This window comes from Hermetia illucens, chromosome 5 (assembly GCF_905115235.1).
Source record: "Hermetia illucens chromosome 5, iHerIll2.2.curated.20191125, whole genome shotgun sequence".
Taxonomy (NCBI): domain Eukaryota; kingdom Metazoa; phylum Arthropoda; class Insecta; order Diptera; family Stratiomyidae; genus Hermetia; species Hermetia illucens.
In genome coordinates, this window is record NC_051853.1 from 68,743,217 (window position 1) to 68,752,135 (window position 8,919).

An 8,919-nucleotide genomic window follows, 5' to 3' on the forward strand; every position below is an offset into this window, starting at 1 on the left:
TACCTCCAACGACATACCAGGGTTTCGGTGATAGAATTGGATTGATTTTTCTTTTTGTTTACTCGAATTACAGTTGTGTGTGCCAATATAAGTATATTTAACTTAAGTTCACCCAATCGATACTCACCCCAGAGTGCATGTTCCAAGCATGCATCCTAAACTATCTGGACCTTTAGCCTTGCTTCAATTAGCGAAAATAGGCAATACTTTCAGATATGTATCTATTTTTCGCTTGCTATTATGTTGAATGGCTTTGCATGTCCAGTTATTTTTATCACAGGCAAAAATTTCTTCTAATCTATTTTTAGTACCAAATATCTAACATGTGAAACCGAAAAATGAAAACAAAAGTGAACCAAATTATTCATTGGAATTCCAACAGAAAAACAATACACAAAATGTAAATATTATTTCAAAAATGTATAGTTAGGAGTTTAAGAGAATTCTAAAATGGAAATCATTCAATCTTACGTCAATATTGACATTTTGTGTATTATTTTAGTTCCAGTTTTTGTTTCACATTTTATCTATTTAACTTTATTGTGGATACTAAAAATAGATTAGGAGAAATTTTTTTCTTGGCTAAAAATAACTTTTAGACGTAATGAATCGATGTCTTTGCATGGATGACATTTAGCATATTAACTAGTAAAAAATAGATACATATCTGAAAGTAGAAAGTCTGTCTATTTCCGCTAGGCCTGAAGCAAGGGTAATGGTGATAAAAAAGTGAATATGATGTATTTATGTACATAATTTTCAAAAAACGCATGTGTGCAAAAGTTTGCTAAGCAATCGCCTTAAAGATTTTCGTAGAGTAATTCTATGCTATGAGAAATATACGAACACCACATTATATTATTTTTTATTTTAAATTAAGAAGTATAAATTCATTTCCATTGTAAAAAACATAAATATTTTCAAAGAAAATTCTTCATATTTCTAAAATGCATTGTTCGGATATAATTCTTAGTTCAAAAATAAGTATATATATTAGAAAATTCTTTTTTTCACACGATATACGGAAGAAAAATATTTTTGTAATAAATTGAAAGTGTTTTCCCTATAATTTTCCATGATGTATTTAAAATGCTATTATGTAGAATGGAGTTTAATTTTAGGTTCAGCCAAAAACTGTGTTATTACTTCTGTCTCCAAGTAAATTTGTAAATCGAATAGATTTTGTTTTTGCGAAGAAATAAAATTAAGTTTTTTTGAAAGAAATTTCCCCTTTGTTCTTATTCAACAATTATTGGTAGCAAATGACATAGTTTCATTTGAAACGGGTCGGTCTGCTGTGCTTCAGGTCAAGGCTCTATCAACACGTACGCCTTCACACGATCTCTCCGTGCTAGCCAAGAATTTGGTGCACTAGATCGAAGTTGGTTCATCTAGCCAACGAAGTTCCACTTCGCTGTTCATGCTCAAAACCAAGGCGGAAGAGCATATGTCGAGGGTTACTTGGCTAGGAAGAAGCTTGGCCTTGACAAGGCGCAGTGCGACTATGTTTCCGAACTTTACCCTTGTGGTCAAACTAGCCAGGATGAACCGAGCGTGGATCCTATTTTAAAAGAATAAACGAAGAAGTTAAGGGGGTCATCCCGTGTGAGGGCCGTTTGTTTCGCCTTTTTTAGAAATTTTTTTATGAAGAACTGGATAAAAATACAAATACGAATTTTTCACTATATATATATCAAGCCCGGTAGTATAGTTCATAAATGAAATACAGAGCAATTTATACAGCCATACCCAAAAAAGGTGTTTTTTTGCTGCCACGTTAGCATTAGTTTTTTTTGAATTTTGGTGTTTTTTTTAAGGCTTCTTTACTGAATAAAAAAAAACTACAGAATCAATCGCAATTATCCTAGTTTGCGGACCGTCATGAAAATTTCAAAGAATTTCTTTGGATAGATTTTGGGCTATAGTGGCAGCAGATTTTCAATATGCAGTTTCGAAAAAAAACATTTAAAAAGTAGAATGCGATTTTAGCCATAAAATCTTAACTGATCATTAATCTACTATACCTAGTCCATAAACCTTAGGTTTCTTCAAGAAAGACATGTATAGCCTTGGCTTCAATTCTCGTCTTTTTAGCGAAGTCATTCGAACGTCAAATACGATAAATACGAGCTTTATTACGGCCATCGACATAAATCTGGCATGTGACTTATCACGTGTTTAACACTATAATTTCCGAATGACCCCGAATATCAAGAAAACACTTTGCACATATATTCTAAACTATATCTAGATACAATTGATGCCAAAAAAACTCGATTCCGCGGGTCCGACACCCGGGATGACCCCCTTAAATGGAGAAGGAGTAATGCAAAGCTCGTCATCGAAGAACAAGTCATTATTTCAAGTCACGAAACACCAGTCTTCGCTCACAAGAACTGTCAATTTACAGCTCCGCAAACAGGTCAATCAATCTCTTCATCGTAGCGCTGGGTAATGGTAACCACGCTGTTGGCAAGCTGCCGACGGAAATAAGACACAGTAAGAAGATCAAGCTGCCTTAAATGATCACTGAATACCTATCGATGACAGTGATTCAAACTAAGAGAGTTTAGCCCTCGTTTCGGCTCCCTAAAGTTTGTCCGTGTTTACTGCGTCATAATAGGCAAACATCAGTTCCCTCGGGATTTTCTCAACTCATACATCGTTAAGATGAGGAACTCCTGGAAAAGGTCAAAGCTCAGACTGTTACTGCCGGCCAGGTTTAGCAGCTGAAAGTTCGAATTGATAAGAACAAACTCATCCATCACTGCAGTGCCTATGAGCCACGCGGTGTTGTTAAAGATGACTTTCCTACTTCTCATTAATGGAGAGTTCTTGAGGGCGCTCGAAAAGCGGACCGCAAACTATGGTTTGGGATTGGAAATATATAGTTGCCATAAACTTCTATGCCATTTATGGTAATATATTTCAACTTTCTCCACAGTTTTCCGTAAAATTTAGCCTCTTTGTCCACTGCTCTACTCCGCGTAGCTCTGGTGTGTCCCACTCGTCGGCCATTTTTTAATAGCGCACTCCATTGCACGGTATAACCTGAAGTGGAGTTGCCTTTCCTCAATGTGTAACCTATCCACTGCTCATTCCGCTTTCTCATCAACACATCCACGATTTTTAAGGTTTTGTTTGCAAAACAAAACCTTATTAAAATCGGTTCAATGTCTGTCTGTCTGCCAGGCTGTCTGTCACACGCACTTTTCTCTGAAACGGCTATACCGATTGACACGAAATTCGGTGAGAAAGTGGGAACTGTGAACGGCATGCATTGAGTGATATCCTTCTAAGTTGAGATTTAGGGGGGGTCCCCATCCATGCAAAATGGGGGTGAAAATTTTTTTTTCATCAAATATAGTCATGTTGGGTGTCAAATGAAAGGCCTCGATTAGTACTTTTCGAAGCTGGTCTTAGTTTTGTGATTTGTTAGAAAGGTGGGGAGGTGAAGGGGTGGAAAGTGATGATTTCTTTAACGGACCCATTCTCAGAAACTACCCAACCGAAAAATCTGAAAAAAATCATGAAGCTACTCTGCCCAGGCCTCAAAATATTCTCCATATCGATAGCTGCTCAAATTAAGTTAATAATAGTATATTACCATATTTTTGGGGAAATGGTGTAAAAACCCCCCATAAGCTTATCCCAGAGTTATAAATGTTTGTAGTAGCATAGAATATAATATGAAGCATGTTATCCCCAAGTTTGATCAAAATAGTATGACTATTACTAACAAAGTTACGGTAGCTTAAAATTGACTTTACCGTGTAAATTTACTGCAACTAAATATCAATATCACACTAAACTGAGTAGACTGACATGCTAAATGCATATACATAACGGGCTACGTACAAATGGGATAGTCCTGTATTCAAATACACTCACAGAAGAAGCAAACAAATCCTTTGATACCAGAAGCGCAGAGCTTCCGGTTTCCCGACTTGTTATTAGTTGGCTGAGACACAAAGTAGGAGCAGAACCAGTATAATACGTTGGCTCCCATAGCTTTCGTAAAAACACCAATGATAACGGACTGCGAATTATTCAATTATTAGTATCGCGTGAGATGGGTTTTGGGCGGAAAGTGGACCACAAGTAAACATGGATCTCTCTAGACGGGACCACGGGGGAACGCCGCTACCTCTCAGTCCTGATGAATGTCAAAATATATAAGGGGGTCAATATAGACCCGGATTACTATCTCGTTTGCATACTTCTCCGGGTTCCAATTACAACACTTCCAATTACAATTATAAGAATCCCCTCCTTGACTCTCTGGCTATACACTGAAGATATTCACAACAAAGCCCTGCGTTACACCTATAAGGAGAAATGGATGCCACAATACCCGCAGTTAACAGAGGTCCTGGAGATGAAGTATCGATAAATGATCTTCATAACCACCAGAAGAACGTTATCATTGATACGGCCATAAACATACTTGGCCCCAGTCGTAAAAAAGTCGGGACTAGACGTTCGATAATAAATGTAAGCTAACAACAGAAGAGAAGAATGCTGTACTCTTAAGAGGGCGGGCATGCGTAGATACCTATTACGAATTTCGTCGAAAGAGAGACTTCAAAAACAGATAAAGGAAGAATCAACAGGTCTGTAAACTCGAAAAGTATAAGAAGCAAGCGCCCCAGTAAGTTTTCCCAACAAGTCAGTAGGATGGAGCCTTATATACCTTGATGACCATCCTGCTGATATCCCACCGTCTGGAGCGATGGGTTGAGTACTTTGATGAACTGCTCACCAACCAGAATATCGACGAGTTGGAGGCCCCGTCAACTCAAGACGACGGGCAAATGCTGCCACTACCAAGCATGGAAGAAACAGTCTGTATTCGCTGTTTGCTTGTGGATAAAATCCGCCTCAATAGGTCCCTGTGGGCGGATTACTTAATTCGTATTGACGAAGATGATCCAGCTCCCAAAGACTTTAAGGGCAATGGTAGAAAAAGAAGACGTGGTGGACCCCCCTGAGATTGAGTGATAGCGTAGTCCAAGACGTCAGACAGCTTTTAGGGATATCGAATTGATTGGCCTTGCCACAATACTGTGATGTTTGGAGCTCCTTACTAAGGCAGGGCTAGATCGGGTAAAGGTTATCACGCCGTTACACAGCCTAGACATGAATTGATGAAAGTTCGAGCTCAACAGTAGCGATCACCTGCCATGTCCTGCTCTCTTATAGTAGCATAGTGAGAATATTTGCCCGAAGAAATGTTAATTTTCTGTTCTGTGGCTTTCGTAGCGAAAGGTTTCGGTTCAAATCTCTTTGGTGGCAAAGAGGTTTGTTATCGTGACTGGATGTCGGGTAACAATCGGATCAGCTGTGAACGAGTACCTGAGTCATATCGGGGTAATAATCTCGGGCGAGCTGAATGGGAATCACATTGCCTCTTACAGTGTACTGTAGTGTACCGTTGCGGTCTTGAATAAAGTTCTCTAACACACTTCCAGGCCCAATATGCATTGCTGTGCCAACGTTTATTATTCTTAATTTGGTATCGCCGTCCGCAGAAATAACGCTGAAGAGTGGAACGTCCAATCAGACTGAGAACTTTGGCTTTATTGGTGTCTATTTTCAGTCTGACTCTACTTGCTTCCTGTTCCTAATCCTAAGACATTTGACCAAGTTTTATGATTCAGTGAGAGGGTTTAAGTTAAGTTATTTAAGGTGAGATGGCAGAGTCCATTAATAACCTTCATGTTCTGCACTCAAGACAGCATGAAGAACCTCAATGAAAATGAGAAGTATAAGTATCGCCAAAAATTGTAATAAAATGCGATCCTGGTGGACCCCGGTTTCGATTAGAAATGCCTCTATGATTTTACCTCCACCCAGTACGTAGCGTTTTGTACTGTTATGTGTCGTTACAACAATGAGTTCCGAATGCCCCTTTTGCGTAGAACATTAAAGATCTGGTGCAAAATTTCTGGTATAAGTTTACCAGTATACACAGTCGGTTGGCACATAGCATAGATCAGGTTATTAGTCGGCTGCAGGAATTTCCATCTTCGCTCGCTGGGGGAACCTACCTTATCCTTAAAAAAAAACACAGTGTACGACCCCGCAGACACAAGACCGATTACTTGCTTACCAATCCTATACAAATTCATAACGTCCATTGTTAGTGGAAGGGTTAATGCGCATCTTGAGACCAACAACATTTTGTCCCAGGAGCAGAAGAGCTGTCGAGTTGGGTCAACGGGTTACAAAGACCAACTCATTATCGACTCAATAGTTGTAGGACAAGTAACTAGAGGCCAATGAAACCTCTTTAGTTGCTATATCGATTATGCCAATGGTTTCGACAGCGTACCGTATACCTGGCTAATCGATGTCCAACGTCCCTATCGCATTGATCTCAAACTAATAAAGTTTTTGACGACAGTCATGGAAGGGTGGCATACCATCCTATAAATACATTCATCTGAGGGTGCTAATACTTCAGAGCCTATCCATATATGGAGAGGCATCTTCTAGAGGGATTCGTTGGTTGGCTGGTTTTGCATGGCACTGAACAGGGGGTTCATGGCTACTGAATGATGTTAGAATGCATAATTTTGCAATAAAATATGGCCTACGTGTGTGCTAACTGACACACTTGATGTACTTAGATGACATCAAGTAGACATGTTAAGCCCTGATATTCGGATGCAGTTTGGATTAGACAAGTGTCTCACACAGTCTGGTTCAAACCATGCACAAGTACAACATTATGCATGCTTGCTTGATGTTGCAGGGAATTTCGACGGAAATAAACATTTGGAAACAGTGTCTTAACTCGTTGGCGAAATTAGATGCGCATACCTGCTCGTTTTTGGACTGTGAGTCGAAAAATTTACCTGGGAGACGTAATGAAGTTGCGCCAAGGTCTTCCCTCCAAGCTGTGTGGATGCTTAGTAGCACAACAGGTAATGCTTTCGTCCAGCGGCTATTGTGACATCGTGTTGTTGCTTTGAGCTGACGATGAAAACATTCGACCATGCCATCAGCCGCCAGATGGTATGGTATAATTTTGATGTGGGATGCACCGGTCAGGTTGTTAAATTCTTCACACAGCCTCGATTCAAACTGTCTTCCTTGATTTGATGGTCGAAAGTGGTATGCCGAACCTGCAGATCCATGTGTTAAGAGACGCTAAGAATGGTCTACTATGATCAGGCGGTATAGTTGCCCCTCACAATAAGTTTTGACAAATGGCCAAACATACCTCTGCGTTGCTAGTTTAGTGGTAACGTTTGTTCCAGGATGGGATAGGTAGTGTAAACTGTTGAAAATGGGGTGTTGCATTCAAACGGTCACATGCTGTGTCCGCAAACTAACCGATATAATAAAGGGCTAGATCGTCCGCAAATATTTGTGCGAAAACCTTTTTGTCTTCCAGGACCAATAGCAAGACGTCCATTGCCGAGAACCTAAACAGAGGGGGGAAACCCCTCCCCATGGCAGCCCCTAAGACATCTTAATTCGATAGACTTCTGGCCGACTAGTATGTGGATTTTTCTTCAGGATCCAACTGAATAACTGCAAATAGATTCCATGCTGGCTTGACGAGAATGAGCCATAATTGAAGGCACCTTCGATGTCCATGAATGTGCCTAAGGCGTTTTCTTTTTCGGACATCGCCTTTGCAATTTTTGCCGTGAACTCATAGATTGCTGCCTTCGTGGAATTGCCTCTCTGGTACGCGTGCTGCCTGGAATGTGTGCATCCTTTTTGATCTATTAGTCTTTCCAGTCCTTTTGGAAGAAAGGATGTTAGCCTGATCGGTTGGAAGCTTTTTGCATCCATGTAGGTGGGGTGTCCTAATTTGGGAATAAATAGCATTTTTATATCACGCCAGGCATGCACGGTATATAAACCAAATATATGTACACCCAACCGTATTTTACACCCACGAATCAAAAATGCATGATGCAATTCAAGCGATAGTTTTCTCGAAAACCCTATTCGCTTTCGTATGGACTATTTATTCTCAGGTATTTCGACTACGCTGATGACATCTGCTTGCTCTTTCACCGAGTCAGTTTAGTTAAATGGCTAAAGGAAAGATCCCAGTCTAATCGGTCACCGTACTCTTCCTATCTGCATTAATGGGATGCATTAATAAAGCTAAGTCCGTTTTCGGCATTTTGTCGAAAAGCTAGAATTACGGATACTTCAACATCAACAGCAAGTTGAGGATGTTCCGCCTCAGTCTCACCGCTATAACCTTGGTTAGAATTTATCTGCGTCGTGTCATTGTTGTATTCTGGTCCAACACAATCTCATACGAAGAGCTAATGCCGGCGTACCATCCAACTACCCGTGGACGTGTTGATTAGAAAGCAAAGGTGGCAATTGATAATAAGTCATAAGATAATAAAGTCATACTTCAAGAACGGGTGACTCACTCGCTATGTCATACAATGGAAAAGGGAGGGATGGCTGCTTGTCAGGAATATCTAGAAGGAGCTGAGGCACATTTCGGCAAACTGACAAAAAACAAAGAAACCAACAACATCAAATCGCACTGGTCAAACCAGAAGAAGAAAGATAGGGAACTACAACTTTGGGACCTTTGATAATTTCTTCTATCTAGGATCGAAAATCACACCCGATAACAGCTATGGATCGACGGTTGCGTAGCCTACATAATGACGAATTCTATGAGCGATACCATGGCAGTCCGGTTGTGGATAAAATCCGGCTTAATAGATTGCGGTGGGTGGGTGACTTAATCCGTATGGATGAGGATGGTCCAGTCCGGAAAGTCTATAGGGGTAATATCTATGGTAGAAAAAGAAAAAGAAGACGAGGCAGACCCTGCCTGAGATGGAGCGATGGCTTAGGCCAGGACGCCAGACTGCTTTTAGGTACATCGAATAGGTGGACCTAGGCGCAAAACTGGGATGTCTGGAG